This window comes from Pelodiscus sinensis, chromosome 8 (assembly GCF_049634645.1).
Source record: "Pelodiscus sinensis isolate JC-2024 chromosome 8, ASM4963464v1, whole genome shotgun sequence".
In the NCBI taxonomy this organism is placed as follows: Eukaryota; Metazoa; Chordata; order Testudines; family Trionychidae; genus Pelodiscus; species Pelodiscus sinensis.
Genome location: NC_134718.1, coordinates 10,991,097 through 11,011,225, shown reverse-complemented (window position 1 = coordinate 11,011,225; position 20,129 = coordinate 10,991,097). Strand labels below are relative to the sequence as shown.

The 20,129-nt window shown below is 46.1% G+C and overlaps 1 long non-coding RNA gene across 1 annotated transcript in view; it reads right to left on the bottom strand.

Moving 5' to 3' along the window:
- LOC142830483 (uncharacterized) overlaps positions 1-20,129 on the bottom strand; it is a 93,103-nt gene that overhangs the window by 64,608 nt on the left and 8,366 nt on the right. Inside the window, exon 2 of the long non-coding RNA XR_012905769.1 lies at positions 19,301-19,585. This is a non-coding gene — a long non-coding RNA (uncharacterized LOC142830483). The remainder of the gene's footprint in view (positions 1-19,300; positions 19,586-20,129) is intronic.

Below are 20,129 nucleotides of genomic sequence, written 5' to 3'. Positions count from 1 at the left end.
CTTGTGCCATTTCTCGATTCTCGCAGCTGGGGCTTTATTCAAACACCAAATACTGAGAGATGACAAGAGTGCCTGATTTTCAGCTTGCTGAACAACTTTTCCTCCTATGGATCCCAAGTTTCGAGTGCTCAGAAATTCTGAAAATCAGATGCTTCTAGTACAGCAACATTAGCCTGATCATAGATTAGATCTATGGAATCACACACATACAAACAGGGAAGCCAATATTGTGGCTGAGACCTGGGCTGAGACCGGACCAAGCGACAGCGAGAGGGGAGGCAAAGGAGACAGTTTCCCTGGGACCTGATGATTCGAAGAGGCCTGGGCACCTTGAATGATTAAGGAGTGCTGCACCACACGCTCTGCACAGTTCTGAGGGCTCAGGAAGGGGGGAAGATTCTGTGCCATGGCCCAGGTGGGGCTGAGGACTGTCTGGCCTGCCCCCATCCTTTCCGCCCAAGGCTCCACCCCTTCTAGGAGCATGGCTCTCCCATACCTTGCCTGTGGGCCCATGAAAATTGTCCACCCCTCTGGCTGAAGCCAAACAGTCCTTTGTTCAGTTCCTGGCTTTGTCAAGGGCTTGGTTTGATACCTCCATCAAATCTCAGTCTTTGCACATCAGTACCTCACGTGTATAAACTGAACACAACTCACTCCCTCCCCCATCTTGTCTATTTAAGATCATAAACTCTGAGGGACAGGACGGTCTCTGACTCCACGTCCACACAACCCCTAGCACAGAGTAGAGCACCTGGGCCCCTTGACATTACAATACTACAAACTAAATGAATTTGTATTTGTATTTCAGCAAGCAGGCAGACATAGGGAGCGGCATGTCTTCATATAAGACATGCTGACACTGGGGAAGCTCTCTAGCTCGTGGTTTTCAGAGGTGTGGATGTTTGTGCCAATAAAGAGGCCTCCTGAAATAAGGACTTATCTGGGGACTCACACAGAGGTAGGATGGATGGCACGTAATATCTGCAGGGAAAGGAAGAAAACTTCACGTCAGTGGATTTCTGTCTCAGCGGAGGCTGAGTGCACGGGATGTTCTGTGATTATTGGTATGCTGAGTGCTAAGATGGCTGTTAAATATTTTATCAGCCACAGCTAAAACCAAGAAATGTGCTGAAAACAAGAACTGAATGATCCCGTTTTTGAGCTTTGCATCATGCAATAGGTCTCTCTTTTTCCTTTTTTATTTCCCCAGATACTTCTATTTATATGTCTCTCAAATCTCTCACTGTAGCAGCTACCCCAATAGAGGTTTTTTTTTTATTATTATTTTTTACCCTGGCCATAGCTGTGGTACAGTTCATTTTATAAGGGATGACAGATAACTGAAGTAAACATAAGGACACAGTAGAATTAAGGATTTCGGGCTGCAAATAGAATTTCACTCCAGTTCTCTGCGTGAGGTCTGGAAGCCGCTGATGGCTGAACCAAGAGTGGTGCCTTTGCAGATTTTTATGAGGCCTATGCGTACGACTACTCACTCTCCCTCCATCACACCAGAGGTTTGGACAATAGAAAAGTCATGTGGTTTTGTGGACACGCATATGCATGCACAGCAAAAGGCATCACTTTCCAGTTTCCTACTGTTCTTTCTCATTATTGTTCGCCGTGTTCAAGGACTTCGTGACCACATAGGGGGGCATAAGAGTAAAAAAAGACTCTCCCCATTCTCCTCTAAAAACTGAAACACGCCCTCTGGTTCTGCTCTAATCCCTGACTTACTTCCAGCCAGCAATGTATTTGCTCCTCCCTCTGTTTCTTTTTGGTTTCCACTATCATTTGCTAATGAAACACGATTTACCTCCATATGCATCACTACAAGTTTCCTGTGGTTACCCTCTGCCATCCTATAGGAATTTCACAAGTATACCAGTAATCACACATGAAATATTTGCTTATCACGCTACACCTTCAGTTTTGTTTCAGGGATTTGAAACAACAACATGAGCTTCTCCTCAGACAAATTCCCAACAAATAATGGAGGAAGGTTTCGGCTCTGTGTGTGCGAGTGATGTCGAGGGGAGGAGGAGGGAGGTAAACTGTGTTTGTGTAAGCACCACTAATGGATTGATGTACTTGTGTCAAATGCACGTGTTCACCAGCCATCAGAGGGGGCCAGTGCAAGTGTGCCCTGCTACAGGATCTGTGTAAGTGTGCACAAGCACTGCTGGGTGTGTACGCACGCTTGTGCAAAAAAAGCACTGCTGAGGCAGGGGGAGTATGTATGTAAAAGCACTGCTGGGCCAGGCTGTAGGGAAGTGTAAAAACATTGCTGGGATAAGAGAGAGAATTCTCATCTCTCTTTGTTGCATAAGCTGCAGCCATTTCATTTAAGGTTGATCAGTTTAAGTAGGCAAAATAGGCAACAAAATAAACTGCCCTGCTTAGCTGTGTGGTCTGTTCATTTATCAGAAGGTTTGGGAGGAGAAAATGTCTGCAGCCGAGGCCATGTTTTCCTTCCTCTGAAATCAGAAGGTATTGATTTTTTCTACTGATACTCTCCCCTCCGTTTCCTGCGTCTCTTGCGGCTGCAGAGCAGCTGCAGCCCAGAGAACTGTGGGAACGGCTTTCACATCTGAGCCCATTAGTCACCAGATGTCACCTTCTGCTGCCAGCGCTTCAAACAGCCAGGCAGACAATGTCCCATGCATGCTGAACATCTGAATGCCGACTCATTCAATAATGTGGACAGCTCAATGGGTTAGAATGACAGCCCGAGCCCCTGACCTCAACGCCATGTTTATACTGACACCTACAGCTCCACAAGGAGAAACACGCATCCTGAGAGGTTTTTTCCACGAGCCGCACAGTGGGCTGTTTCGCTAAGAAGCCCCTCCGCACCGAAGATTTAATTGATTGTAGTTGGCCTCGGAATTGACTTCTGCATTTGCTGAACTCATTTCATCTTCTGCTGTGTGGGGCCCATCAAAAAAAAAACCCACGTTATTAAAACAGGGGCAGTAGATCACAACCAAATTATTTGTTTCCCCCCTAGAAATGCTGTATCCAATTGCCGGGTTTTAAAAGACGTACATCTTTAAATCCCAGCTCGATTGCTGGAAAATGGAGTGTAGAATCTCAGTTGTGGCCACTACCATTCTCTAGCATTTGTTAGCAAGTTGTTTACGGGTTTGCAAAATACACTGTAGAGGGTGCTTCACGCTGGTAAGCCACATTCTCTGCATCAGTGCTTCCTTTCAGAGCACCGAGCGTATCCAGGGCTGCTTTCACTATAAAGAGCCACACAGTTTCTAGTATGAGATTGCCGTGCTATTTTATGCAGGGAGAAAGGGGGGCAAAACTATCCCTGTGAGGAGAATGCTATGAAGTGTACTATAGATTAAAAATCATTAAAAAAAAAAAACTGCTGAGCTAGATGGGTGCAGCTTTCATACCAATTTCTGTCCAGATAAAGAAGATAGAAACGTCCCTAAACAATAAGCATAGGATACAGTTACTATGTTGTGATTTAAATCAATACCATAGTACTTGCAATGCTGGGGTGGGGGGGAAGGGGGACTAGCCCTCAACATTTAGTTAATTTGTGGATGTTTAAGATCACGTTGCATTGAAGCAACATACAATCCCTCTTACGTAGAGGGTGAAATCCTGATCACATTGCAGACAGTGAATGTTTTGCTATGGACTTCAAGTTACACAAGATTTCACCCATGAAACTTTTCCAAGAAAACAGGGTGACACATGTAACATGAAAGAATCAAGCTATTTTGTCTCAAAATAGATTTTGACCTACTGATATAGGAGCAGTAGTTTTTAAATGAAGGCTTTGATTTTAAATAAGTGAAATATCACAGGGAAATATATTTGTACTATGGTGTGATATTTAAAATTGACTTTTTTTAAAAAAAATATCCTCCATATTCAAGTTTAAGATAAGATAGGGTATGTCTACACAGCAAAGTTATTGCAAAATAAAATAGCTTTACTAGCATCTACACAGCCAAACCGCTATTTCAAAATTAATTTGAAATAGTGGAGCGCTTATTTCGAATTTGGTAAACCCCATTCCATGAGGAATAACACCAACCTTGAAATAGCTATTTTGAAATAAGTGCTGTGTAGACACACATCGAAATAGGGGGCCTCCAGCCTTCTCAGGGTGCCCTGGTGGCCACTCCAGCCTCAACCAAGAACACTCCTCTCTCTCCCCACACCCGGAGCCCTTAAAGGGGTAGACTCTGGCCACAGTGCCTGTGCCAGCTCCAAGCCTGCCAGCCCAGAGCCAGCAGTCACTGCCCCTGACCCAGTGGCCCCAAAACATGAGCCAGCAAGCCACTGGCAGCCAGCCCTCCACCACTCCTAAGGAGCAGTCTTCCAGCTCCCAGGAGCCTGCCAGGTGCCTTCCCGGTTCAGGGTGGAGATCATGGATCTTATTCAGGTTTGGGGGGGGGGGGGAGGATGCCCCCAATGTCCATGAGCGCCACACTAGATGGAGGAACGAAGCCATCTATGGCAGAATAGCTTCCAGTCTGGCCACCAAAGGCCACATGCGAACCCAGGATCAAGTCTGCATGGAAATCAAGTTGGTCCAGCAAGACACCCAACCCTGAGCTTCCCCTCCCCCTTCTTCCCCTTGCTTCCCCCTTCCAGCTCCCTCCTCTCAGGTTTCTTCCTCCCCTGTCCCACCCGCTCTCCTCCCCTCTGCCACCTCCTCTCCCCAGTCTCACCAGAGTTTCATTCCCCCCCACCCAGCCCAGTTTTGTTAAATAAAGAGAGTTTGTGTTCATGAAAATACATGTATTTTATTTGACATCAGGAAAGGGGATTAGGGAGGGGCAAGTGGAAGGACGTGAGGGAGAAATGAGGCACAAGCCTCCAGTGGAGCACACCAGGGAGGCTCTTGGTGCTCCTCAGGGTGGAAGCTCTCCCCCAGGGCCTCCTGGATACTGACAGCCCCCGATGGACCTCCCAGATGGCAGCCTGCAGAAACTGCAGCCAGGCTTACAGCAACACGTTCAAGAGAAACACCAGAGTGCCCAGGGGCAGCTCTGGCTCCATGTCACAGAGTGCTGTAGTGTCCTGAGTGAGGGCAACCAGAGCATGCAGAGACAAAATACTTTGTTGTCCCTCAGCAAGGTAGACAAGAAAGCAGGGAAACCTGAGAACTGGCTGTCCGGGTGGGTCCCTTTAAGCACAGACCTCAGATAGCCTCAGGCAGCAGCCCCACACAGTAAGTCCTGACCTGGTGCCCTGCCGGAACTGGTTCCGGCCAGCCTTAAATGCTATTCAGAGTATACTCAGTGTAGATGCGCTATTTCGAAATTGCAAAATGCTATTTCAAAATGCATTGTGTGTGTAGACGCGTTATTTTGAAATATCTTATTTCAAAATAACTATTTTGAAATAAGATATTTCAAAACACCGTAGTGTAGACATACCCATGCAGAGCTCCGCTTTCAAACATGGGCATCCTCATAGATTTTCCACAGGACCAGTCCTGCTGTTTCCTACACTGACTTGATATCATTGTCCACGGAGGTCGAAGAGTTGGGGCCAATGAGTCAGATGCTCATTTTGGAACCTTGGGCTCCTCATATTAAGAGATATTCTGCCTGGAGCAAGATGCCTAGAACCAGGGCTTGCCGAACTGTAGTGAGCCCCGCTCGCCAGCCGCGCTGTCTGGCGATCTGAGTACGTGCAGATCACCCGAACCCAGCTCTTCTGGGTTGCGATCTACTCGCCACGGGCAAATAGATTGCATTATTTGTTGAGCCCTGCCTAGAACCATACCCAGCAATTCCTTGTCCACCTGGAGTGGCGCACTGGGAATGAGGACTTACAAGACTGTAGATAGGAGAGGACTTATTTGCACAGCTCTGCTGTCCTGGCACAGCTCATAGTCTGCCCTGCCTTGGAACTGAAGCAGTACAGCTAAATTTACACAACAGAATAGCTTCCCCTGTGAATGGGAGAGGCTGCTGCAGCATCAAATGTCTGCATGTTACTCAGAGGCTATTAATGTGAGCTAACATGCAGAGGCAACAATAATACATCATAAGTATTTTCCTTTGCAATGTAGAGCTGCCCCTTCTCATTTTACAAGGCATAGCCTGGGCTGGAAGGAAAATAGAACCAATAGAGTCCTTGGGTTGGAAGAGACCTCAGGAGGTCATCAAGTCCAACCCCCTACTGAAAGCAGGGACAACCCCAATTAAATGATCCCAGCCAGGGCTTTGTCAAGGTAGGATTTAAAAATCTCTAGGGATAGAGATTCCACCACCTCCCTCGGTAACCCATTCCAGTGCTTTACCACCCTCCTAGTGACTTCCTTTCTTCCCTGATAGAGACTGCAATCTGTACACTTTGAGTCCCCAAACTGTCAAGACATTATTAAGGCAATCTGGGGAACTGAGAATGTTCATTGGGACATCAGAGATGGAGTCATAGTTACATTATACAGAAACAAAACAGATCTGGCTCCTGAGGCTGCCACAATACCTGCCCGCTATCTGTTGGTGGCAAAATCCTCGCTCTTTCAACAAGGCAAGTAAAATACACAGAGAAGTTTCTACCATCCAGAAACTCAGCGTGGATTTACATCAGCTTGGAGCATGCAGAGTCATGATTTTTGTCATCAGATTGAGGAAAAAAATGCATTGAACATGGAACCAACCGTATGCTGTGGTCATCGATCTAAAGGAAGTATTTGACTCTGAGTGGAACTGGCCTCTGGAAAGTTCTAGAATAGTTTGGCTGCCTCACCAAATTTGTCAGCATCCTATGTACATTCCACAGAGACAGAACTGGGAAAGTACTGACAGATGATGGTTTCTCTAAGCCATTCCCCATGCCTAATAGGGTGAAACAAGGCCATGATTATGAGACTTCTGGGGTGAAAAAAAAAATCACCTATAGAGAGCTAAAACTCAGAAAGACCAGTCAAAATATCTACTTCAAAGACACCATAAGTAGAATTTCAACTCATATGGCACAGACACTGGTCTTTTCAAAGACATCACCAATGACAGATGAAGGGAGGGCAACTATCAATAAACATAAACCCTTTGAGAAAGGCAGAAGCACAAAACAGATGTTAAAAAGGTCTGAGCAGCGTGCAAATTTTCAGTGAACACCCACACATTCCTATGCGACATTTGTTCATAGCCTCGCTCCTCATAGACCGGCCTAAGCAGCCAGAAGCGAACACATGAGATGTGGGTGTAACGCGCAGCAATACACATCCTTAACCCTGAGGGTTTATGTTGTTCCTCTGAATTGTGCTTTTACTTCTGCCAGAGGCCTGTCCCAAAAATTTTCCTGAATGTCCCCTAAATCGGAGGGTTTCCAGGCAACTGGAGTCTCGTCTGGTCAGCACCTCTGAAAAATTAGGCTGTAGGAGTCTCAACCGTTCCTAAAGAGCATTAGGAAGGGTGGCCTGATGTCTCCTGGGTCCTAGACCTGTGTCTTAAGTACAAGAACATCCTTCTTACCATAGCAGGAGTCCCACTGCTTGGCCCAAGACATAATGCACTGACAGAACTGTATTTGAGGAAGCCAGCACCCAGTGCGACGCTGGCAGACCAGGCTTCAGACAAACAGTGACATTCCTCCATTGCGGGTACCCCTTTGTTTCACCTGTGTGTTAGGTTTAGGATGGCTATTGATCTTCTAATGATGTGTTTCATAAAGTCTAAATGCTGGTAAATTGCTGCATGCATTAATTCCAGAGCAATTTTATCACTTGCTACAAGGCAATATTTAAGTTTTTGCTTTATAACTGCAAAGAATGTTGACTCTGAAACTGGGTACCCAGCCAGGAGGAATGCCTCCTGCCCACAAAGGACTATCAAAACTAAAGGGACCATTGGCGAACATCACGAGACAAAGACTTTGTTCATTACCCCCTCACACCATTAAGAGGCTATGGGAAAAAGAGTACTTCCAAATCACCTTGAATTAAGGAAGGACTAAACCGCTGACAAAAAAATTTGAACTCGGACATGGCTGGAGCTATGAAACAGAAGCAAAAACCCTCCACATCAACTGGGGTTAACTCTAAAAGAGATTCAGAGCAGACAGATTTCTACAATTCTTTCACCTTTTAAAACCACAGGCTAACTCACTCATTTGTATATGTGTTTGCCTGCTTTAACCTTGTAATAATTTTCCATTCTTTTCTTAGGTAATACACCTTTACTTAGCTTTTTTACAGGACTGGCTACAAGCATCATCTGTGATGAGAGATCTAAGGTATTAACCGACCTGGGGTAAGTGACTAGTCTCTTGGAACTGGGAGCAATTTGCTTATTTTGTCATCTTCAATGTATACAAGAACCAACTAGCATTAGGTTCAACTTACTTGGGTGGCAAGACAGACTTGAATGCCCAACCAAGTTGACTGACTCCATAGGGAAACCGTTTTAGAGCAGGGGTAGGCAACCTGTGGTCCCCGGATTGCCGGGATCTGACACCTGATGCTTAGCCTCCCCTCCCTGCCCCCACCAACATTGGTGAACCCATGCTGGCGCACACCAAATCTACTAGGCTGGGCCCCCTGACTCTGGTGTGGGAAGGGAATGTGGAGTGTCTTTTCCCTTCTCATTTGGGGGCCACATCAGGGAGGAGTTGGGGGTTTTGTTTCTCACTCCTGCACGCTCCCCTCCCTGATTGATTTTTCAGCATGTCAGTGGCCACTGACCCAAAAAAGGTTCCCCAGCCCTGTTTAGGAGGCTCACGCTTGTTGCTGGGTTGGTGAAATCTAATTATAAAACACTGAACATATGTTCGGGGTTCCTGACCTGTCCTCTAGCCGGAGGATGGCACTTTTGGCCAGGAGCCACTCCGGACGGTATTAACACTCCTGGGCTCAAGAGTTTACAGGACCAGAATCTTAGACATCATCTACCAGCACTTGGTTTGTGAAACAGCTGCAGAACAGGCACAGGAAGGAGGAATTAATCCAATTCATTCAAAGCCACTTGAGATATAACGATTAACACTGCTACTCTCTAGAGCCATTTAGGACTGTCATTCCTATGGCTCTAGAATCTACCAATGCCCCAGTAAAAGGCTCTTTAGTTTTCATTATAACCCCCCCATTTTAAAATCAACCAGAGTCTTTCAAAACATAGCAGGCTAAACCTTGGCATGCTAGTTTAGCACCTGGAAGTGATTTCTGAGTCAGAGGAAGGAAACACACAGAGAAAATCTAGTAGATAAGTGAGACTAACAAGGTCATTTTCAAAATTAAGTCTCTTTATTGTTGCGATTGCTGGTCAAAAGGTGCCCAAAACCATGTAAAATTGATTTTGTTTTTAGCACTAATGATCAAAGTCTGGGGCATTTGCTGTGAATTAATGACTCGTTGGGAGGAGTTGATTCCATTAACCCCAGCTGCTCATTAATCTCTAGGAAATACTTTGCACCAAGGTCATTATTGCTATTATAAACTAAAATATTTAATTTACAGATATATTTCCAGGGCATTTTTGCTGCATTTCTTTCCCATTTCACGTGAAGCCAAATACACTGTGGCCAGGTAATCCTTGACAAGTGACACCCAATATAGTAGCCAAACTGTGCAATATATTTTCCAACATTCTGCTTAGCTTAAAAGTTAATTTTAATGACTGGACCATTTGAGAGTTGGTTCGATCCAGCCTAAATCAACAGTAATGGTGATCCTGCTACATTGTATTAGTGGTTCATGTTTCTGCAATATATACTGATATTTATGCATAACTGGACAGCCGCCCCATATTATTATTTGATGTGCTCAAAAATACGGCCGACACCTGCTTGAAATATAGCTGCTGAGACTGGCCTCAAACTAAACCCAAGTTCTCATGTCTTTATAAGCCAGGGACAATGGTGTCATAGGTGTATGTGGCAATGTACAAACACCACTTCTGTCCAATCCTATCCCAGCTAGTGTTGAGTACTTCACAATCATTACTACCTCAATCTGTTTGATTAAGAGAACAATTAAAAAAATAAAAGCAAGAAATGGGGGATATTTTAACTGGATAACCAGCCAATGTTGCATGTTTGCCTCTGTCTTGTCAACTTTTATACACCAAAGAAACAATTCCATTTGGGATAGGATGCTACTGATTTATGCCAAACACCACATGATAAAACAGGAGGTGAGTATCAGCCAATGAGCAGCTTTAAAATTGGAGAATATCTATTTTTTCCTACTTCAGACTACACCACTTCACCTTCCTTGGTGCCTACAGACTTCATACACTTGTGTGGCCATTACATCTGTATGGTCTTTTTTTGGCCAAGCTGCACAATACACATCTAGTCTTCTAAACCTTCGCTCAAAACTATTCCTCCAAGCAGTTAAGTCATTTTTGTTGCTTTCTTCCAAATGCTGTCCTATTTATTGAGTCTCTCTGCTATACAGACAGATAAAGCTTAACAGCATCAGCTGATATGCATCATTGGTTGCCTCAAAATACCCTTTCCGATGCTTGTTTGCGTAAGTGCAAAAGGGTTTAGGGGCGGGGTTGTTTGAGATACACAATGATGTTTGCTTCAGATATCATTGAAGGAAACAGCCTTAAATATGTTTTTCTATGGCACCCAATGCTGTGATAGCTGAATTTGGTATTTGAGACTCTAAACAATTCAATTTTTGTATTTAAAAAAGCCTGCTGTGCATTATTTCCTGCTCTGTAAGACCCATAACTCTGTTAGCACTCAAGACGTACAATAGTATTTTAAAAGCTTCAGAGGGATAGCTGAGTGAGTCTGTATAGCATAAACTTAAAAAACAACAAATAGTCTTTAAAATGCTACCAGACTAACAAAACGTATAGATGGTATCATGAGCTTTCGCAGGCACAGCCCACTTCTTCAGATGTAGTATTTTAGTGAGGGTTGTGGTCTCCTGTACAGATGGATGAGGAGAGACCTGCGTGGCTTGTAGGTGGGCAGAATTTGAACCTTCATGGCTGTACCACTGGAAGTACAAGGGCCAGATAGGAACTGAACTGTAAAGAGACCAACCCTCTTGCTCAGTAAAGGGAAGAGCTGTTGGGAAAGTAAATTGCCTCTCCCTGAGACCAGGAGGGCCTGGAGCTTATCAAGGCTGCTGCTGTGCTGAACAATTGGAAGGACTGCCAGGGCTGAGAGACCCTGAGAATCCTGAGGAGCTGGTGGAACTACCACTTGCTGCTTACCCAGCCGAGACCGTGAACGACCCTGGAATTGAAGGTACCCCAAGAATGAGAGATAGGAAGGAGCCCAGGGAAGCCAAAGTGTGCTCGGCTATGGGAGTAAGTGTAAAATGGAGAGCGTGTTCTGGGCAGGTCCCTATTGACACAGAAGAACAGGAGGGCCTACATCCCCTATCCCAGCCACTCCATCTGTAGCGCATGATCACCTGCGCCTTTTGGCCTGATGCCCATCAGAGAAAGGATACCAGGAGAATTGAATTATTGCTCCTGCCCTGAAAGCTGATTTTCCCCAAAGTACTGCAATGCTTTGAGTGGACTTGGACCAGAGCTAGTAAGTGCTGGCTGCCCCATCCTGACTGAAGTGGGCAGATAGCAATTAGGTTATCCAGGCTGCTCACAACCCAGGACCACCAGGAGAGGACTATCCAGCCCTATGAGAGGGCCTGGCACAGACTCCCTACCACTCAATCCAGCCATAGGCTAGAACCCCTGACTGAGTTGCTCCCAGAGGGATGATTGCAAGGGGTCATGATCTCCTGCCCAGAATGAGGGTTAGAGACCCATGATGGCTCTACAAGTATATTACATGAAACTACATGCTCACACGTACCAGATACTAGATTTACCCTGTGCTGCTTGGGTCCTTAACTCAATTTTTTTAGTGGGGGGGGGGGGGGGGGGGGAGGAGAGAAGTGAAATGAAAATGTCCATGCTCCGTTTGAATCCTTGTTCTGGGGTGGGGCTGAGGGGTTCAGTAGGCAGACTGCTGCAGGGAAATACAACTACCCTAGACCTCCCTCTCTCCACAGCAGCTTGGGGCCAGATGAGACATACCTCCCTACGGCTGCTGCAGCTCCAGCTGGCACAACTAGGAGACGGGTGCATGTCCCCTGGCCAGGGAAGGTCCTGGTTCATCTGCCCCCTGTGTTCCCCAGCCAGAGTGAGGAATGCAGCCAACTATGCACTTTCCCCTTACTCATTGACAAAGGAGAACAGCCACCTGTACAAATTCAGGAGGAGCGAGAGGGTTTCACCCCTCCATACCGTCCCGAAAGGTGCCTGGAGGATAGGACGCTTGGGGCTGGGGCAGTCCTGGTTGGGGAAGCCCCTTTCACCTACCTGCTGATTCTCCCTTCTGTATGGTACTACGAGAAGCAATCCCATTCCAGGCACTTCCCATTTTTCTGGCACAACCTAACCCGGACCTTGTTTTCAGTTGTGATACAAGGAAGCTGCCTACCAAATGTGGTGGTCGTACCTCTTACCATTTAGGAGGAGTTCTTGAACAGGCAGACAGGTGAACTCTTTCGAATATATAGTAGATATATGACGACAACTTAAAAGGGTTTAAACCTTGGCAAACAAAACTATCCAAAATCCTGTAGGATTTCTATTGACGCAGCCACAAAAACAAATGATGTGCTGGTTTTGTAAGTTCAAGAGTTCATTTCCTTTGCTTGCAACCAACAATTCAGTAGTAAAAAGCATTTGCCCATTTCACTGTCACACAACAGATGTGAGACAAGATATCAGCCTTAGCTAATCTCTTCTGTGTCTTTGGAAATCTTATGGCTTTGAACAGGAAGAAGTTGAGACACGTCAATGAGACTGTTTAGCTGGGTCATTTTCCTGTCACCACCAGCCCACTGCATTGTGCATAGTGGTAGTGACCAGGAAGATTTTTTACATTGGAGGCATGTCTAGATTGCGGTGCTATTTCACGATACCAGAGGTATCCCAAAATTCTTCATCTTTTGAACAAGCCTGTTGTTTCGAAATAGATTTCGAAGTAACAAGCTTGCTATTCTGACATCTCTGTAACCCTTGTTCCACAAGGCTTAAGGGACATTTCAGAATAGCCTTTTATTTTGAAATTTGGTGCTGTGTAGATAGCTTATTTCAAAACTTGGTGCTATTTCATAATTAGATCGACATAAGATACGCAATTTGCAAAACTCAAATTGCGTATCTTATTTTGAGCTATGGGAGAAGTGTAGACGCGCCCTGGGAGATAACATGATGCAACTAATGTGACTCTCTAAATATTGCTGGTTCTTGAGTACTCCTTGTGGTACATGGAACACGGTTTCCTGGAGGCTAAATCACAAGCCAGGTTGCATGCCCCTGTAGGAAGATTAGGAGCCTCCTAATTTTTTGCTTGAGCTCCTGTATCACTAGACCATGGGGACAGCAGCGATCATCTAGTGGCCATTTCCCATCCCAAGCAGGGAATAAATAACCCATGGATGGAGACTGGGGAGAGCTTTGGTTTCTCTGCATACCGAACTGGGCACTGGCGATCCGTGCCAGCAACAGGGGCAATGCAGCTTTATTCACCCCCAGAGAAAAAGCACAAACCAAATTACGTCTGTGAGGTACAGTCACACAGGTCATAGTTGAGTTCAACAACAACTTGCTTAGACTGCTCTGCAAGGCAACCAGCCAGCCATACATGCTTGCCCCAACATTAGCCAGGTCACCTCTGGTTAATCGTGCTTCAGATAAAGAAACATGAAGTGTTCCAAAAGGCTGAGCTAAGGAACTGCCCTCTCCCTGCTATGCCCATTCATTTGTCTCCTGGACCCCAGACCATCAGTGGTGAGATGTCAAAAGGAGACAAGTGATAGAAATGTAGCCATATTAGTCTGGGGTAGCTGAAGCAAAATGCAGGACAATGTAGCACTTTAAAGACTAACAAGATGGTTTATTAGATGATGAGCTTTCGTGGGCCAGACCCACTTCCTCAGATCAAATAGTGGAAGAAAATAGTCACAACCATATATACCAAAGGATACAATTAAAAAAAAATGAACACATATGAAAAGGACAAATCACATTTCAGAACAGGAGGGGGATGCGGGGGGTGGGGGGGGGTTAACCAGAAAGGACACTCTCTCAATGACTTAACCACCTGCATTCTGCTACAAAGACCTTTTACATCTGCACTTGAAAGGGAATCACCTGAACTGTCATTCATGTTAAAATTCGACACTCTCCGAGAAGGAATGAACAAACACTCAAACTATCTTACCCATTACCAAGATAGAGGTGATAATTGGGGAAGCTAATACCATTAGCTCACAGACATCCCACTCTCCCCACCTCTAATATCAATTCACAGACACTTACCTTCCTTCCTTCCCCTCCCCCCCCCCCCCCCCCCCCCCCCGCATCCCCCTCCTGTTCTGAAATGTGATTTGTCCTTTTCATATGTGTTCATTTTTTTTTAATTGTATCCTTTGGTATATATGGTTGTGACTATTTTCTTCCACTATTTGATCTGAGGAAGTGGGTCTGGCCCACGAAAGCTCATCATCTAATAAACCATCTTGTTAGTCTTTAAAGTGCTACATTGTCTTAAAAAATACTATGCATAGTATACCTCAACTGCATGGATGTGTTGTCTCCTTTTGAAGCAAAATGCAGGACAAAGTTTTAAAAACTTCAAAAAGATTACACAAAACATTGTTAAAGTCCTTTGAAAGCTGACAATTCATGCTATGAAAGCCACCTCATCCCTTTGTCGGCAACATGCATGCTAATACCTCTACCATAAAAGTCACAGTAGGGATTGTTCATATTTCTCAGACATCGCAGAATGTGCCATCATTCGGCTTCTTTGTATACAAAAATCAAGGCTGAGCTAACTGACTGAGAACAGGGAAACATTCATTCTCATCGGGAATAGGAAATATGGTCAGAGCCTGAATGCAATCTCTTAGCCATGAGGACTTCTTCCGTCCGGAGTAAGGTTAACAGATAACCATCTCTCTCCGGCAGCCAGCATAGATAGTTCTGTTTCTTAGATAGTATTCCCACACGGGCCTTGCCTTACATATGGATTGTTATAAATCAAGAGCTTTTTAAATCATAAAGCCATTCTAAACTGTGCAAAAACAGAGGTTCCAATGGAGTTACTCTAGATTAACAACAATGTAAATATCAGGCTCGTGTTATGTTCTCACTGCTGTGGTTTCACAGGGGTGTATGACAGAGGTTAGAGTGAGGGATCCTAATTTCCTGTGACTTAAAACACCCCATAAATATCCCCCCCACACACACACACACTTAAAATCAAAGGTGAAACTTGTGTTTCTCTTGCCACAATAGAGAGTTAAACGACAGAGAATAATCGTTATTGTCAGCTGTAAGACACTGGAATCATCCTGTTACAGTGCATTGTCTCTTTACTGTTCCAGCCTCATTTGTGTATATTCCTCCCATTCAGTCTGTGGTTAGCACTTTAAGTGTTCTAAATTTTCTGACTTTGAACATGACCTACAACCTTGTTGCACACAGTACGTAACCTCTCATGACCATCAGTGTGAAATGTGTCCTTGCCAAACTCAGTGATGTGGTCTTTAGCGGTAATTTTTTTTAATATAACTAACAACTAATGGAGGCTCAAGTGAAATTTGAGCCGCATGAAAACATGAGCCCCCTATGCACCACTGAGCAATCTCTATGGCAGAAGTAGTTTATTGATGTAAATTTAAAGCATATTCAGAAGTCAGCCACAAGAGGGGGAGGTTACGCACACACTGAATAATCTCTATTGGAACTTTAATTAGTAACCAAATTTTACTGCATCTTTTTCATTTTTTTCCCCCCACAGCCCTTTGCCCTTAAGAGTTTACAGTCTAACTAGGAAATGCAGACAAAAGGGAGAAAGACAATTAAACAAAAGCTCCCTGTATCAGTGGGTTGGGGGAAGGGGAGTGGGGAAAAAGTTAACAGTACCTACTAGGCTTTTGTTTCATCAAGCACTGCACCCTGACAGGAGATACCACTTTCGGCAGCATGGACAGAGAAACACAACTGTGTCAGTCACAGCCAGATTAAGGGTTCCCAATGTACAAAGGGTCCATTTGCCATGCCTTCTCTTTCTGCTAGGCTGGCATCTCTTCTTCTGTCAGGATTCAAGTGGCAGCCTGACTGAGGCCAACGGAGAGCAGCTTCCAGGACTGTACTCTCGTCTGGACCCTGCCATTAGTGGGTTAACCCAGAGGTCTGCACACTCTTATGCATCCATAGCAGGCAAAGGTTCTATTCCGCTCCCATTGAAAACAACGTAAGGTTAGACACACACCCCTCACGAGCAGAATCAGCTCCTGAATCCCTTGTCCTCAGTGCAGTCCAAACTAGGGATGCGAAAGAGTAACCAGTTAACCAGCAGCCCTGTGGGGCCGGCAGTCAGCAGCCTCCCTCCCATGGGATCCCGCTTCATCGGTTAACCCGGATTTTACGTCCCTGGTCCACACCTAGTCCCTACACACAGATTTTCTAACAGTGGGTACAGCAGTTGACAGGCCTACTTACCTCTCAGGCCTAGCTTTCATCTCCTCCCTCAAGGGCTGATAATTCCTACTTTACGCTCAAGGTAGGACAGATATGACCTCTCATGGGGGCTCGGCTTTCCACTGCTTAGCCTCTGGAGGCTCATCCACAGAGCCCCTGTTCTGTCGCTAAAGAACACGTGCCAAAAGCCACCTCTACGGGGATACGAACACACCTCGGCTCCCACATGCCACGCACTGCAGCGCATTTAGCTGCTGCATCACCTTCCTTTGCATCATCTTTCCACCCTTACTGCCTGGGGCTTTCAGCGGCTTTGGGGTGTAGTGTGGTGGTTCACATCCTTGCCCTGGCCTCTTGCTGATCCTCCTATACTTGCAGCATGCTGTCAGTGACAAATGACTACAGCAGGGCGATAGGAAAACAAAGGGGACGGGAAACAAGAAGCGGCCACCAGTCAATCTCAGGCTGAAGAAAATGAAAGCAACACACAGAGCTGCTCCCTCCATTTGCTGCCACTGATAGGCCTACGGTGTAGTCCTGGGAATTGGTTTGATATTCCTCGGTCCTTTCTAAGCGAAATGCTCCCTCACACCACCACCTTTCCTCTGTACCATGCTTGTTCCCCTTCTGCCTTTTCTCTTTTCTTTGTGAGCTTAGTGCCAATGACCTGTGCCTGATAAATAGCCCTGGGGACCACAGTCCTGTCTCTGCAGTCTCCGATTATGTACAGCTCAGGCAGCAGCGACGCATTCATCCCCAGCCTGTCTCATCAATATCCAGATGTCAGGGCCACCACGGAGGGCAAGAGCAGTGCTTGGCCTTCCCTGTACCCAGGGCTTCCCAGCGGAGACAGTCAAAAAGGAGGCTAACGGCCAGCTGGGTTCTGGGGCACCACTAAGGGGGATGCCTGTCCGGTAGGAACAGGACGGGGCCCATTTTGCAAACAGTGCTGCCAGCTGGTAACATGGATTTGGGTTCAGCTTTTTGCATCGTGACGTCAAAAAAAGAGAGAGACAGGAAAGAAAGGAACCAATGAAAACTTCCGGGCCATTTAACACACCAATCAGTGAGAGGGCCTGTTCCATCTTGGGCCTGATTCTGCATCTCTTGGCGTCTGGGATGAGTTCAATGGGAGGAGCAGGCCCATCACGTGGAGCATAAAGGGTTGGCTGGCTCCTAAGGGTCCCCTCGAGGCTAGAGAGGGATCTGCAATGCTCTGTCACGAGCTCCCCTTTATGTAATGGCCCTTACGTAGAGTCCACGCATGTTTTCTGTGGTCAGAAAACTCTCTCCCTCCTTCCCCTTTAAGGGTTGGCTGGGTTTATCCACTGGACAAAGGAAAACCCCTCAGGGTCCCAAATTCAAGTCTGTTTTCCTCCTCCCACACCTCCCTGCTTTGGCAAGCCACTCCCGACTCCCTCTGGCCAGGATCTGTCCCAACTCCCAGGACTCTTTGCCGGAGCCTGCTCGCTCCTAATTGTCTATGATCACTGAAGAGTCAGTCACAGTCCATTAGCCTTCACTGTAGCCTCCTGCTGCTCTTTAAAGGGCAATCCGCCTGCTGTCTGTGCTGCATGGCTAACTCCGTCACCAGAGCTGGTTAGCCCCAACCCTCAAGGAGTAAGCCACCGTGTTACAGCATGGTTGTTTTTGGACCCTGTCCTGAGCCAACATCTCACGCTGTGCTACCCTTGACGACAGACGGATACACTTGAAAGGGACTCAACCTTGACCAGGTTTGCTTATTGGTCTCTAAACAGTTGGTTTGCTTCTCCCATCTCTACCTACTTTGGGACTTCTGCTTTCACATTGTCCATTCCATTGTTCCCTCATTCCCCGTTACTTCTGTTTCCTGTCTGACACAAATAGTAAACCCCCTGGCCACGGCCCTGTGGTCAGGATCCAGGAAGTAACCTTTGGCTTGAGGAGCCTAAATCCTGTTTTCAAGCACTGCTGTGATACACAAAACCCCCTCTCGGCTACCAGGAGGCACCTCAGTTCAGTTGGTGCCCAATTTTTCACTGTAAAAATCCAACTGTCCATCTCTGAGCATGCACATTGCTGCTTCAAGCAGGTTTCTGGACAACTATTTCATCCCTAAGGCCAGCATGATCCACAAACGAAGGGAAGACAGGCGAGGAACGCCGATCTTCCCTGAAGAGCTAATCTGATATGCATGCTGCACACAAAATGGTGGCGGCAGACGGCTCTGCTCTTCAGCCCAGTGGTTAGGTACTCACCTGGGATTGGGAAGGCCTGATGAGGAGAAGGGATTTGAGTGTGGCTCTCCCATATCCAAGGAGCAGCCTAAACACTGGACTAGGTGATGGTGTGATGTGGAACTGTGTTCAAGCCAGTCCACGGTCATTTAAAATTAATTGGACCAGAGTGAGAATCCCTGTGCAGTCCACTGGTTACCAGAGAGATGGGGGGCCCGGTCAAACCCCTCTCTCCTCAGACAACTGATGGACTAGCCACTAAGCTGCAGCTCCAGGCTGCAAAGCAGCCTCCTCTGACCTTTCTTTGTGGAGTTGGATGAGGGACCTAAACTACATGACTCCAGAAAAGGAGCGGTGGGTTGCTAGCAGAGGTAGGTGCCTGATTCCATGAAAGGGGAGAGGCTTAGGACACAACCTTTTCATTGGTATCGCCTATTGGCTCGCTTAGGTGACTCCTTGCTTCTCCTGCAGGCTTGTGTGGATCCCATTCATAAGTGCCTCTCCCCCAAAGTACTGGAGAAGGAACCTGGTCACCAGGGCTGGATTAAGACCTTTAGAGGCCCTAAGCACTGAAAATATGATGCCCCCCATATGTAATTCAAAATAAAAACAATACTATACCGTAAAAATCTCTTCTTTTTTTTATGCCCCTGCTTTGCTGGTGCCCTAAGCACATGCTTCGTCTGCCTATTGAGTAATCCAGCCCTGCTGGGCACTCACTTCAGGCTTGGTGGAGCCCAGTGGTTTTGAAGGCACCTGAGCATTGCAACACCCCAGTTCCTTTGTGGTCCAGGCCTGGGTTCCTTGTGTCTTGTTAGTACGGCGTCTGTTACGAGGCCTCTATTCTCAGCAGGGGTTGGCAGATGCTTTCTTACTAGAAATATATTGCTAGGTTCTCCCAAAACTCTGAAAGAAAGGAAATTGAGAGAGAATGAGGTTCTTCATCCTGTGCCTCATGGTGCTCCCACATTATGTCGGAATTCCCCAGCTCTCCTCCATCTGCTGTGTTTTAATGTTGCAACATTCCCTGCACCTCCCTGTCCCTGTCTTTTTAGCATTACCTACAGATTCAGCCCTACCTAAATATTTCCAAGTGTTGTTTATTTTCTGCAGGGTGATGGAAAGTGGGGGTGGCTAGAAGAGACAAAGTAGAATACCCTTTATTGCTTCCTCCATTGTACATACACAGTCTCATTACCAGCATTTATTCCAACAATGCAACATGGTAATTAATTCTCTTAAATTAATTACAGTGTCGCAGAGGGGAGGAAGAGCTGCAGATCACAATAGATGCGTTAACAAATCGGCATTTCCAAGGGCTGGTCGCTGTTCGCCTGTTTATTCATATTTGTATTGCTGCTGATAGAATAGGTTTAATTATCATTTGGAAACAGAGCCTTTGCTTTTAGCCACCTCCCAACAGTGACACCAACAATAACTCATTTCGAGT